The sequence below is a fragment of the Typopeltis vanoorti genome, chromosome 10, assembly GCF_054136105.1.
Source record: "Typopeltis vanoorti isolate ZY-2024b chromosome 10, IOZ_Tvanoo_1.0, whole genome shotgun sequence".
Classification (NCBI taxonomy): domain Eukaryota; kingdom Metazoa; phylum Arthropoda; class Arachnida; order Uropygi; family Thelyphonidae; genus Typopeltis; species Typopeltis vanoorti.
In genome coordinates, this window is record NC_143558.1 from 45,401,771 (window position 1) to 45,417,542 (window position 15,772).

Consider the following 15,772-nt stretch of genomic DNA (forward strand, 5'->3'; position numbering starts at 1 on the left):
TTCTTGTTTGCCATTCATCCTCCCAATTCAGACTATCTCCTAAAAGTTCAGAATCATTCAACCATTCCATACTCCCCACGCTTATTATTTTATTTATACTTCTCTCGCCCTCTATCATACCTGTCATACCCATCTCTCTACATGGAGAATCTCCCATCTCTGACTCAACGAGGTCAGTTATGGTCATTTCTAAATCACCAAGTTCCTCCCATTGCCTGCATTTTGCGCATATACGTTTTCCCCCCTTCTTTCTCCTGCCACATATACAATCGCCGGGAAGCATACATTCCGCAAGTTCTGCATACTACAAAATCCTGTATGATATCGTGCAAAATGGAGTCCTTAAATGGGAAGGGACTTGGCGATATGCCATTTGTAATTTTAACTGCCGCTGCCGCCATTATTTAAAATAGTGTCGCTAATTATTGTCAAAAAATAAACGCTAAATAAGTACAAACAATTTCAAACAGAACATTTAAGTACACTATATATAAATAAATAAATAAAATGAAATAACTAAATAATGAAAACTTATCCTTCGTCTTGTCTTCCACCGTTATGCATTCGATTCCGATCCCGTCTTCTCGGTAACCAAAATACACAATATCGCGACAACTAACTTCAAAAAACAACCACTGACGGACACTCATATTCCAGAAAACAACTTAGCTACAAAAACGTAGAAATAACGGACTATTCACCAATTAATAAGGACTTTCTTCAGCACAGCTCAAATTCCCTGCCACAAAGTCCTAAATGGTGCCATTTATTGTTAGATAAAGAGAGGGTTGGAGGTATTAATTTGATCTTAAAGTTACTGTTCTAGAATTTTGATAAATTGATACAGCCATACTTCTTGAGGTTGGGGAATATTTTATAGCTATTGTAGATTCCAAAAACAATCTCTCTGTGTTATAATAATTTCTGTGAAGTACTTTTTTTTTATTTTCATCTTATCCTGTGTGAAGATGGTTTCCAAAGCATGCCATGACAATCCTGACATGCATTATCAATAGTGGTGATTGTATTTTTTGTGTCCACCAAGGCAGATGTCAATAGATCTTCCTGTCAGTTAGTATGCCAGGTCACGAGTACAGTCATCCCTTATCCATTAACTAACTTGATAATAATACAGCTTCACGCAATATTCTGTTAAATGTTTACAAAGCCCAACAGCATTATCATATAGTCATTTCCTTTATTATTGTTATTATTATGTGACACCTCCAGGGAGTCCAAGGACTCATTGTGGGAGGGCACTTTACTCTACTTTGCTAAATGCATCTCACCCTCTCCACTGCTACTTAATTCTCCAACTACAACATTACTACCACCATCGCCATCAATTACGTTCTCGACTGTCACTTTATTATGAAAAGATAGTAAATCACCAAGGCATAACGAATCCTTTCCAAAACCATGCTTCTCCACATATACAGTATCATGTTCCGATTCATAAATTCTGGCTTTGACCAATTTCTCTAATATCTTAATGACTTTAAGATACTAGAGAAATTAGACTCATGGTAAGTAAAATTATTATAAAACTTACATTTTTTTTTGATAGTCCTTTCAGCATAATTTATGTAAGTTGAATTTACACAAGTCAGGGATTGCCTGTATGTGTGTGTGTGTGTGTGTGTGTGTGTGTGTGTGTGTGTGTGTGTGTGTGTGTGTGTGTGTGTGTGTGTGTATATATATGGAACTACAGGGCTGATGATTATATCAAGTGCTTATAAGGCATCTTGAAGTAGTTATCTACATAAGAAACTGCAAGGGTAGGACTAAGGATAGAAGAATAAATTCATTAGAGATGACAAGCATTATAAAATACTGCTTTATAATTTGATACACCACTGTTTTTGTGCATCATTTATGCAATAAGACTAACTGGCTTTCTTCATTTACCACCAGGTCATTATTAGAGCTAAGCAATCTACCTTGCACATTCTCATAATGCACAGGATGATATCTCATGGCTGAATTGCCATTAAAATTCTGTAATATCCTAAGCACTTTCAAATCATCCACCTCTGTTCTCACATTAGTCCCTCTCATATCTGTCACCTCCTTACCATCAGCACTCATTAAAGTTATGATTCCATAGTCAATCTTCCTTTTACTCCTCACACAGCAAAAGAATTCTTTGGAATTGCCTTTGCCTGCTCAGATAATTTCCTCTCATAATCTGATTCTGTCTTCTTTATCATGCTGTCAGTTACCCTTCTTATCTATGCTTTGTACTGCTCATGAACTTGGTGATAATGTTTCTCCTCATATATACACTTCACATCTTTTTTTTTTCCCAATTCCTATTTAATAATGCTTGTCATCTCTAATGAATTTATTCTTCTATCCTTAGTCCTACCCTTGCAGTTTCTTATGTAGATAACTACTTCAAGATGCCTTATAAGCACTTGATATAATCATCAGCCCTGTAGTTCCATATATATATATATATATATACACACACACACACACACACACACACACACACACACACACATATATATATACAGGCATACAGGCAATCCCTGACTTGTGTAAATTCAACTTACATAAATTATGCTGAAAGGACTATCAAAAAAAAATGTAAGTTTTATAATAATTTTTCCCAGGGAGGATGATAGCAGGGGTAGCCTCTTGTGGGAATGGATACTTGGGAGAAGGGAGACAATGTCAGGTAACACTGAGCCCAGTGGAGTCTAGAAGGGATAAGGCTGGGTATAGAAACAATGGCATTTATATGCTGTATACTAATGCCAGGAGTATCCGGAATAAGGGAGAGGAATTGGTGGCGCAGATAACATCAGCCTGGCCAAAAATTATTGCGATCACTGAGAAGTGGTTGACAGAAGGGGATATAAAAACAGAAATAGAAGTCGCTGGGTATAGCATTTTTCGTCAGGATAGGAGGGGAAAGCGTGGTGGTGGGGTGCTGCTTATGATAAGTGATTACCTATGTCCTCTAAGAGTGGAGAATTTGGAAGGAAGTGAGACAAATGATTTTGAGAGCATATGGTGTGAGCTAGAGGTAGGCAAGACAGGATATTTAGTGGGGTGTTGCTACAGACCCAGGAGCACAGAGGATGGGGACCAGGAGATGTTTAGACAGCTAAGTTTGGCAAGTGCAAGAAGAATGATTGTTATGGGAGATTTTAACTTCAGTAGTATAAATTGGAGAGAGGAACATGCATGTAACAATAGGGGAATGGAATTTCTAGAATTCTTGAGGGACAAATGTCTTAGGCAACATGTAACAGAGGGAACAAGAGGTTCAAAAATTTTGGATTTGGTTATAGCATCAGAAGAGTTGATAATAACTGAGTTGACGTCTCTCCCACCAGTTGGAGAGAGTGACCATATGGTGTTGACATGGAAAATGAATAGACATGCAGGAGTATCAAAGAGACGGGAACTTATGTGGAATTATAAGGCAGGTGATTATAATAGTCTTAGACGTCAACTTCGGGAAGTTTCATGGAGGGAGGAATTGGACGGCCGGGATATCACCAGTGCGTGGGAAATTGTGAAAGAATATTTGTTATCAGCAATGGTAAGTTGTATACCACGAGCGAAGAAGAGGGCGCAATTTGGAGTAAAGTGGATGACAAACAACATTAAACAGGAACTGCATGCGAAAAAGAGGCTATGGAAGAGATATAAGGAGACAGGTGAAGAGAGGATGGGTGAAGAGTATAAGACACAGGCCAGAAGAGTGACTCGTGTGGTAAGGAAAGCGAAACTGGAATATGAGAGGAGATTGGCCCTAAGATCCAAAGAAAATCCTAGGGAATTTTTTAGCTATGTGGCCAGTAGGAGGAGAAATGACTGTGGAAAAATGATATTGTGGGATAAAAATGGGAATAGAGTGACTGATGCAGAGGACATAGTGGAATTGTTCAATGAACACTTTATTGGAGTATTTCATCCTAGAGGAGTCAGTTTTAATGCTAGAGGGATAGGACTGGTACGAGGTCTGGAGGTACAGGAGGAGAGTGTGTTTCAGATACTGAGTACTCTGGATGTCAGTAAAGCTGTGGGACTGGATGGTATTTCACCACGAGGTTTGAGAGAATGTGCTAGCGAATTGACAATACCTTTAACGTGGCCTTACAATGAATGTCTGGCTTTGGCAAAGGTGCCCAGGGAATGGAAGGAAGGTAAGATAGTGCCATTGCATAAGGGTGGTAACAGACTGGAAGTGTCTAATTATAGGCCAGTCTGTGTGTCATCAGTAGTTGTTAAGATCTTGGAGAAAGTAGTGAGGGACCGTGTACAGTATTGGGCAGATGAGGGTAATGTTATCTGTGAGAATCAACATGGATTTGTGAAAGGACGCTCTTGTTTTAGCAATATGCTAGCCTTTTATAATAAAATTACAAGAGCATTAGATGAGGGAAAGGCATATACTGCAATTTTCTTAGACTTGGCAAAGGCATTTGACAGGGTGCCACATGATAAGCTGATATTTAAGTTGCAGCACATGGGTCTGGATGTCAGATTGGTCAACTGGATTCAGGATTGGCTGTCTGATAGGTATCAGAGAGTTGTGTATGGTGGAGCAGTTTCCAGGAGGCAGAGGGTTACAAGTGGGGTCCCACAGGGCTCAGTACTAGGACCTATATTGTTTAACCTTTATATCAATGACATAGCCAGTGGATTGCAGGGGGATATTCAGTTGTTTGCGGATGATGCGAAGCTGGGAAGGATTATTAGTAATAGCGCAGATGTGGTAGCCCTGCAAGAGGATTTAAATAAGCTAGATAGATGGGCAAATGAATGGGGTGTCAGTTTAATGCAGCAAAATGTAAGGTCTTGAGGTTTGGGAAACATCGATGGGATGCTGCATACTCTATGGGAGGAGTTATACTGGAGGAAGTAGGGGAGACAAGAGATCTGGGGTTGATGATTGATAGAAACCTTAAGTTTAGGGGACATATTGCAAAGGTGGTGAAGGTAACACAGAGGATTGCTGCTATTATGAGAAGGACACTGACCTGCAGAGATAAGAGGGTTATCATTCCGTTGTATAAGTCTCTGATCAGACCACACTTGGACTATTGTTCTCAGATTTGGTCCCCAGGATTTGAAGGGGATAAATTAACTGTGGAAAGGATACAAAGACGGATGACAAAGATGGTTTCAGGACTGTACAAGGATAGTTATGAGGATCGGCTGAGAGAATGTGGACTGCAGAGTTTGGCGGATAGAAGAAGGAGAGGTGATATGATTGAGAATTTTAAACTGTTGAGAGGTGGTTACAGGGTTGACACTGGGGAGTTCTTTCGCTTGGTTGATCAGCGGGAAGGAGGTGATGACAAGAGGCCATCCCTGGAAGTTACGAAAGGAAACTGTGAGCAAGAGGGTAAGGAGTGGTTTCTTTGTGTGGAGGGTGGTTGAGCCGTGGAATGCATTGCCTGATGGAGTGGTGGGAGCGAGAACGGTCAGTGACTTTAAAGAGTGGTATGATAAACTTTGTGTTTCTCAGGGGGGGACCTCCCCTCGATGAGTCTTGACAGACTTTATGTCTTAGGAAGGACCTCCCTCGATGAGTCTTTTGACTCCTTGGAGGCCTGAATAATAATAATAATAATAATAATAATAATAATTTTACTTACCATGCATACACTACTTACATACCAGCTAACATTCCTCTGTAAGGAAGACAACCTATGTGATGCATACATTCACCTTCCTTACTGTTGAACATGGATGTGCCATGTATTTGTATTCATATGCTTTCATAATTTTTAGTGTTTTTGGTGTAGAATATAATCATGACTGAAAAAGGAACACAAATGGAAAAAGTGCACCCATGTGTAAACATACGAAAAATTGATCTAGAGATGAAAAAAAAATTATCTGGTACTTAACTGATAATTATCTTTTAAAAAATTCTGTACAAGTTATTCTGTATAGTTCCATATTCTTTTGTGTGGAGAGTAATAGGAGCATGGAATGCATTGCCCGAGAGGGTGGTGAACATGCAGGCAACAAATGAGAAAGGAGTGGTACAACAGACTTTTTGTTATCTAAAATACACTTCCCATGACGAGTCTCATAAACACATGGAAATCTTAAATAATAATAACGAGGCACCATTATGATAATGAATATCAAAATAACTAAAAGGCAATGACCTACAAATATCTAATTAAAAAAGGATGGCAAATTATATTATCACATCTACTAGAAAGCCCGAATTCTTGTTCATCTGCCACCCACTAAATTCTCAAATTTACAGATAAGAAAAAAATCTCTTCTATAAATTTGAAAGCTCCTTTCACTAACTTAAGTGCATCTGTAGCACAACCAGAAGAATGATGGTATATTGCACCCTTCGATTGGAAAAGGCCTAAGGTTGATTCTCATCAGGAAGAGAGGAATTTTTATATGGGCTTTATCATTTGAAGGTGAGTTATCTGATCTCATATGGAGATAGTAGATTTTTTTCTCCTGGAAACTCATCCTGCATACAGGCAAATCTGCCTTCAGAACACACGCAATTTACAGAAAAAAAAAAAAAAAACTGTTGGTGGTGGTGATGGGTGGTAGATGGCATTGATGATAGTTGTGTGTATTAAGGGGGGGGGTCCGATGTGGGTGCAGCAGAGTGCCCTCCTGCAATGAGTCCTTGGACTCCTTGGAGGTATAACGTAAAAATAATAATAATAATAACTTATAAGTCTCAATTATATCACCTCTTTTCCATCCATTTGCCAAGCCTTGTAATTCACATTCTCACAATCAGCCCCTCGTAACCAATATTCCTCCTGATAATATCTCAGTTTGTGGACTTTGATATTCTCACTCCAATATTTCTTCATTGACTTTCCAGGATGATATATAGATATGACAGTTGGGACTTCAGAAGGACAGCATATATACCAATAATATAAAAGAATAAACAAGACAAGAGTGAAATGGATGATTAATGAAATTAAGCAAGCACTGGAAAAATGGAGTGAGTGTTTATGAAAGAAATATAAGACAGCATGAGATAAACAGTTTGCATGAAGAGCATAACATGTGAATGAACCAGATATATATATATATATATACACGATGTTAGGTAAATTAATAAGATGGTGAAACTTGATGACATAATGCCATGTGTTGCTAAGTAATACTGAGGAGCTGAGGGCATTTTTGATTGATTGTTTAATGAGAGCCTTACAGTAGAAAAATTTTATCTTCCAAAAGTGTGGGAGATAAAATAAAGACACAATGATGAAAATTTCTTGATAAATTACAGTGCAGTCTGTTTCCTGAAATGGTAATCAAGGAGAATCTCCTACATTACTTGAAATGTTAAGGTAGGAGAAGTCGAGATGACTAGGAGACAGAATTTGGTTAACTAAAGGATTTGAATGATAACATGGATAATTACTAAGCGCAGGAGGTTAGGAATCTTAGTTGCAGTGATGGTGAACAGAAATTTGAAATTCTGGGAACACATTTTAAAGGAACTGAAGGAAACCCAGAAGCCTACTGCAATAATGAAAAAGTCATTGGTCAGCAGTAATAAGGATGTGGTGGTTCCATTTTAACAGTCAATTAAATGGAATTAACAGTCATTTTAATTGAAGCCCAATAGTCTATATGTACTCAGGAATTTTTAAAGAGATGAATAAACTCAGGGGAGAATATAAAGGACAGTAAGGAAACAATGATATAACTGTGAAACACTAGCTATAAGGAAGACAGATTCTGGGCATGTAGAAGGTAGACAAAAAGAAGACAGATACTGGTACAGAAACTGGTGTGATATGACTGAGACATTTAAGCTGTTCAGAGATAATTACCAGATGGATCCTGGGGAAATTTTTGATGGGGAGAAACAAGAGGAAAGGACAAGTAAACATGGAGCCTTTTCCCAGAAGTTACACAAGGAAATTACATACAGAGAAACAACAAACCACAGAATCAGGTAAGTGCATAATGAAAATCAAGTAAGTAAAGTCAATTGTAAAAAGAAGGATGTTGTTTGGTGTGCTGACTCTATCATAGTGCATACCATTAATGAACAACACTTGAATGCATTTGGTATCAAGAGTCTTGAAAACAAATGTTCTTTCTAAGCTGTGCACACACATACCAATCAAAAAGGAAGCACACATGCATAGTAACAAGAGGTCATCTCTGGAAATTAAAGAAGAGTGTGGTTAACAAAGGTGTCAGAACAAGGTTTTTTGCCTGGAGGGTGGTGAATGAGTGGAATTCATTGCCTGACTTTGTTGTGACCTCTTCATCTGTAAATGAATTCAAGAAGAGATATGACAGATATTGTTTTGCTAGTTTGGGTCTCCCGCGATGAGTCTACTGACTCCATGGAGATACCCGTAATAATAATAATAATAATAATAATAATAAAAAAAACTTTATGCGCAAAATTTTGCTTTCAGAATTTCTAATTTACAGTCAGTAATTTTTGAACATACTATAAAAACAAGATTTATTTTTGATGGTATTAACAATTTTATCAAAAGATGTTTTACTAACCGTTTATATTTTGCTGAATTTCAAATCAGCATCATCAGAGCACAACACACCTTGTATATGCAACAGTAAGTGAAACAATACAATTGTAATGGGCTAAAGTCCTATTTTGGCACCCTCTAATGTAAAAAAAAAAAAAAAAAAAAAAAAAAAAAAAAAAAAACATTACAGCTATGTAGGAGTTGCTCTTAAGATAACAGTCTCCCAGATTTTTGGCAAATTAATGCAACCATATTTGTTCAGGTTAGAAGAATTCTTCATAGCCATGGCTGACTCAAAAAATAATCTTTCAGATCTGTAACGACTTCTAAATAGCATATTCATTTTCTTCCATCTAATCCTGTGTGGAGGGGTGTCCAAAGCATGGTCTGCCAATCCTGACTTGCCATAGTAATAGTAGCGAATGTATTTTTTATGTTCTTCAAGGCAGATGTTAACTGATCTTCCTATTTGCCCATAGTAGGCCAAGTCACAGTCACAGGGAACTTCATACACTCCAGGGTGTGCTAGAGGATGAAGTTTATCCTTAGGTGAGCAGATCAGAGTTGCTAGTTTAACATGAGGTTTGAATGTGGTGTGAAGGCCATATTTCATCAGTACTTTGGCTATTTTTGCTGATGTACCTATGACATAGGGAATAGAAATGGTAATGTTGTGTTCCTGTGTATTAGAGAAGGGAGGATTAATGGGGCTATGTAGTATTTTATTTATTTTTAGGAATTGTAGCAATTGGACAAGAATGTATGGTGCAGATATTTGAGTTCTGTAGACAGAACTGTATCGTTAAAACAAATGGCTCTTTATAGAGAGTTCCTCAAATGTGAAGAAGATCGATCCTGAAATAGCAGATGAATTACTACCTGAATTCATCTCGAAAAACAAAATGGATTGATACGGTGGAAAATCTTGACTTCAAACAATCAGTAAAAAAGATTGGAAACTTCTCCAAAAACTATCCACAACTAATCTACCTAAAAGAAAAAAGCATAACGATCTCTCCTGAGAAAATAGCTAATCAAATTGTTAATATGGCAAGGGCACCAAGGGACCATGAACATACCAAGAAAGTTAAGAAAGAACTTAGAGCATTAAAAACAAATGCTCCAGCTTTCTCATAATATGCCTCAATCTTCACTACAGATGAAGTAAAAGCCATCATAAAAGATGTCAAAGTCATTATTAATCAAAAATCCATCCTGAATTTTTGATTAATAACACAAATACTATAAAATGGCTTTCTGAATTATTTTCTGACATATTATTGACTGGCCAACTACCTAACCAATTTAAGAAGTCAAAAACAGTTGCTATTCTTAAACCTGGAAAACTGCTCCAGGAGCCAAAAAGTACAGATCTATTGCTTTATTAAGTTGCACCTATAAAATGTTAGAATGCCTTCTGTACAACAGATTGTCCACACTAGCAATGCAGCATGTCCCGATCAAACAAGCTGATTTTAGAAACATGATTGCTGTGATCAAGTGCTCACTTTAACATCATACATAGAAGCTGGATTCTAGAAGCAAGAAAAAAACATCAGATGTCTTCTTGGACCTAACAGCAGCCTATGACACAGTATGGAGTGAAGGTTTTATATACAAATTTCTCAGTATTGTCCCATGTAAACGGACTGCACACTTAATTTCCTCCATGCTCTCGGAACGTTTCTTCCAAGTTATATTAGGAAATAAAATGTCTCAACAATGAAAACTTAATAATTGTCTTCCACAAGGGTCGGTATTGGCACCTTTACTTTATAATCTATACACATACAACCTGCCTGCCTGCCACCATCTCATGCAAGTTCTGTTATGCTGATGACACTGTAATTGCCATTCGACACAAAAAACATGAGTCAGGCTGAAGAGGTACTTACAAAACCTTACAATCTGAAAACAATAAGTGAATATTACAAAAAAGGGAGGCTCCAGTTCAATCCAGATAAAACAGAAGTATCAAGCTTTCACCTTAAGAATCACATGGCAGATGTACTTTACATATCTGCTTTGAAGGATGCTTACTACAACACAATAAGTTTCCAAAGTATTTGGATGTGACCTTCGACCGCACACTCTCTTATAAGCAACACCTAACAAATGTTTCTGCTAAATTAAGAACAGAATAATACAAAAACTAATAGGCACGATATGGGGAGCAACAGCCAATAATCTGTGATTACAGCTCTCGGACTAGTTTTCACTGTTGCAGAATGCTGCTCACCAGTGTGGCTAAATAGCATGCATGTTAAACTTATTGATAACCAATTAAATAATACAATGAGACTGATTTCTGGCACAATTTAATCAATGCCCACACACTGGCTTTTGGCTCTTAGCAACATTGTTCCACTAAGTGTGTGCAGGACTAAAGAACTCTTACAGGAGTATAAGAAAATCCTGGAGAATACAGCCCTACCAATACACTTAGATCTCCCAGACTTAAGTGTACAACAATTGAGATCGAGACATCCACCTCTACAATTAGCCCAACAACTACTACAATCTAACTTTGACGTGAAGCAAAAGTGACAAGAACAGTGAGAGAGTTAGACAGATGATATTATAAAATTTTATCGCAACAAATTACAAATTACAAAAAACAAATTTGATGCTTGCTCAAACCTTCCACCAAAATTCTGGTCTCGGCTTAATAGAATATGAACGGATCATGGCGTATATGCAGACATGCTTTTTAAAAGGGGTAAATGACAGTCCTCATATTGTGATTGAATATGATGTGAAAGAAAAAAAAAAAAAACAATTTTTTGAAATATATTAAGCAACAAACTCATATGGTAGCCTAACAAAAATTAGTCTATTCGACAGTGTATAGAGTATTTGGAATCATTGTTTCAACTCCCTCTATAATGAATGCTCCCAAGTTTGAAAATAAAATAAGTGCATGCACTATCTTTACCCTTCTCCCTTCTGGTAGCCAATCGTATGATAAAACCATCGATTATCACTTTAAGTATAAAAAGAAAAGAGAAATATAACGTTTTTCACTATTATTGTGTTTAGATAATATTTATTTATTATTTATAGATTGTTTGTCATAAAAATTTCTATCGAAAACAAAACAAATTTATTTTGTTTATAAAAAATGCAAACTATTGTTGCATATGTGCAATTATAAAAGATTTTATTCTTGTTATATTTTGATAGTAAAAAAATGTTTTTCTTATGTAAGATAAATTAACACAGATGATTGTGTGCAAATATTTCATGTTTAGATCATGAAATATTTGTTAAAAATGATAACCTTTACAGGTTGATTGTTTCCTCATACTTTTTGATTGGCATTTGTACACAAGCTGTATCAATAAAAGTTTTTATGTGAAATATGTTTTTTTTTGCTTGACAATGCAAGCCCTTTGTTAAAATTTCCATAGCTCACCACTGGATATAACTTTTTATTTTATTGGTTTTTAAAATGACAGTGTATTGTACTGCATGTTTTGTTATTTGCATATGAATAAATAAATAAATTACAACATTTAATTGACAACCATTGTCCTTTGCCCACACTTTACCCACAATTTATTTAAATCATCCAGTAGGATATATACATCATCTTTATCAACTATTGCCCTTTCTAGTTTTTCATTATCTGCAAACAACTGAATGTCCCCTTTTAAAATCTTCAGCTATATCATTAATGCACAATTTAAAGAGTAGTAATCCTAATACAGAGTCCTTAGACACTCCACTAGTCTCCCTCATTTGCCTTGATTCCATTCCAGCATACACCACTCTCTGATGCCTATCTATCAGCCACCTACCCACCCACCCACCCCTAAATTCATACAATCAGCCTTATATCCATTCAAATTTGCTCCAACTTATGTAATAGTTTTCCATGCAGTACTCTGTCAAATGCCTTTGCAAGGTCCAGTAGCATCACTGTGTAGCCATTTCCTTTATCCAATTCTGCTGTCACCTTATTATAAAATGTGAATAAATTACTGAGGCAGATACTAATTGGTCTGTAATTTGTTACTTCTGTCTTGAAGCCTCCTTTGTTTAATGGAATTATCTTACCCTTTTTCTGCTACCTTGGAACCTTGCCAGAGCTGAGTCTTGGATTAAACACCTTCATCACAGTCACTGCCAGTTCACTTGCACACTGCTGTATTCGCATTGATATTTTTCGATATACTGAGTACATCTAATTCATCTACTTCAGTGCTCACATCAGTCTCTATCACCTCAGTAACTGGAAAGTCACCCACCTGGATACGCTTACAAAAGGGTCACTAAGTAACTGAACTGTTTTTTCTGCATCTGTCACTTTCCTACTATCACCATTGAGTAAAGTTATCTTTCAATAATCATTCTTTCTCTTATTTGCTATATAGCAAAAAAAAAAAAAAAAAAAACCTCCTTTTGATTTACTTTGGCCTGCTTAGCCTTTCTCTCAAATGATTTAACCTTCCTTATCATACTAGTTATCCTTCTCGCTTGTGCTTTATATTGTTCTTGAGCATGCTGATCCCCTTTTTGTTTATATTCCGTTCACAATGCTTTCTTTTTTTTGCAGTCCTTGCTTTATATTGCTACTCATTCACTTAATCTCTACTTGGTTTATCCTCCTGACCCTGGGAATGCAGTCTAATACTGACTCACTCAAACAATCCTTGACTGCCTCCTATGTACTAATGACATTCATTCCATGTAGTTTCTTATGCCACGGGCACCTCCAAGTTGCCGCCTACATTTGTTGTAATTGCCAGCTTTGTAGTTCTGCATAAACTCATTGTTGGGCAACCTCCCAGGACAAGACTGCATGGTCACTTACCCTGATCTGAGGTGGAGTTGCTACTATAGTTATAGATAGATCTTCTGATGCTATTACCAGACAGAGACCTCCAGGGAGTCAGGGACTCATCAAGGGAGGCCTCTCTTAATAATAATAATATATACATAAAAAGTTTCTCAAGCAACCATGGTGCTTGAGATTCTTTTATATAGCGATTTAACCTCTATATAAATAGTTATAGAGGTTTAACCATATCAAACAGCTTTTTCTTAAGATGTTTGTCTTGAGCATCCATTGCTGCTTAATGTCATTATAAGCCAATTCTATTATAAGATCTTGTTTGATATTATGAATCCATCTTATTCAGGACTGCTATCAAATTGAAAAATGGAACTAGGCTGGTGTTCACTAAGGATAACTGGGCCACAAGCCTGAATATTGTTTACTATGTTATCAAACACTCTGCCCACCAGGCATGATATATTGACTTTCAGTTGTGTTTTTGTTTTTATCTTTTAATAACTTGACTCCATTCTCTCTATTCCTAAATAACCTATTAATAACTTCATAATAGTCCTTTGTGATTATTATCTCTCTAATTGCATTATCTGATTTCTCATGCTGTTAAGCCGAAGTTTTTATCTATTTTCAAGTATGCTTTTACTTGTTAATTAATTTCCCTATATATCTTAGTTTATTCTCATTATTTGGATGCTCTTCCAGTCTCTTCCTGCATTCTCTACTTTCCACAATTGTTGTATTCCTCAATGCTCAAAAAATTCTGTTTTATTATTATAAAAAGAAAAACCTCCATGGAGTCAAAGACTCATCGTGGGAGGTCCACTGTTATACACACAGTTTATCATACTACACCTTAAATATATTCACTGTCTCTGCGCTCACACTCTGCTTATACAGCTTCCAGGGATGTCCTCTTGTTCTCTTCCTATCTTCATCCATTCTGAGCAAAATCTCCCCGACATTAATCTGGTAATAACCTCTTAGCAGCTTATATGTCTCGATCATATCTCTCTCCTCTTTCTATCCACCAGTTACTGCAAATTGCATTTTGTCAATCTGTCTTCTACTCAACATTCCACAGACCAGAAACCACCTTAGTCAATCGTCTCTGAACCTTTTCCAATACATCTTCATCTTTTTGAAAACCAGGTGACCAAATCTGTGCACAGTAATCCGTATGTGACCTAAACAAAGTCTTATACAAGGGAACTATAACATCTTACTTCTACAAGTCAGTGCTCTCCACATCATTCCCATTATCTGCTGTGTTGTAGTCTTCACAATTTTAGTATTATGTCCCCAAAATTTTAAGTCCTTGTCTACAATCACTCCCAGATCTCTCATCTCCTCTACTACTTCCAAGATATTTCCACCAAGTGTGTACTCTACATCCCATCTCTGCTTCCCAAATTTCAAAACCTTATACTTTGTAACATTGAACTGACATCCCCACTCATTTACCCATTCAGCCAGTATATTCAAATCCTTTTGCAAAGCTACAGCATCCTCTCTACTCCTGCTCTTCCCAACTTTGCATTATCTGCAAACAACTACATATCACTATTCAGACCTCTCCAAATATCATTTACATACAAATTTACAAACAGACCCTTGGTGTACGCCACTTGCTGGTACAGACAACCTCACTGATACCTATCAGAGCCAATCTCCAATCCAGCAAACTAATCTTCTATTCAGCCCCATCCATTCTAATTTAATTACCAGCTTGTCATGTGGCAATTTATCAAATGCCTTTGCAAAATCTAAATATACCACTATATATGCAACACCCTTAACCAATGCATTTGTCACTTTATTAGCTTTATTAATTTTAGCTTCTCTTTAATCCCTAAAACAGACTAAATAGTTTCATAAACAGCCTTCTTGAAGCCATTCCACATAACTTGTACATCATATCCTTGTAGGCTAACTATAACATATTTTAGCAGCTCATTCTGCTAAATTCTGACAATATCAGCACTGCTTCAGTATTAACAGTAACAGCTATAGATCTTAGAGTGCATTTTGTAAGCTTCAACTAAAATGTGCCCTTAACAAGTAGTAGTCAGAACTTATGCTGCATGGAAAGAATCTAATGGACACCACGGTGTGAGGAACAAACAGCATAAGTATATCACCTTAAGAAGATATAGCATGTCAGTGGCACACTCAGGATATAATCTTGGGAGGGGGGGTGAGACTCAAGATTTAATCTTGGGGGGGGGGGGGCAGAGTTGAGTAGATAGACAATTTGAGAATAGACAATTTGCATTGCATACGACCTATGACTGAGCATCTGCAGTGATCATCAGTACATAATACTCGTGATCTCTGGCCTGGCTTGGGCAAACGAAGTAGAGCTCGGTCCGCCCTCTTTCTCCTCTCCACCAGACTCTGCAAATTACATCTTCTCAATCTTTCCTCATACTCGACATTCCAGAGGTCAGAAACTACCTTAGTCAGTCGCCTTTAGACCCTTTCCAACATCTCT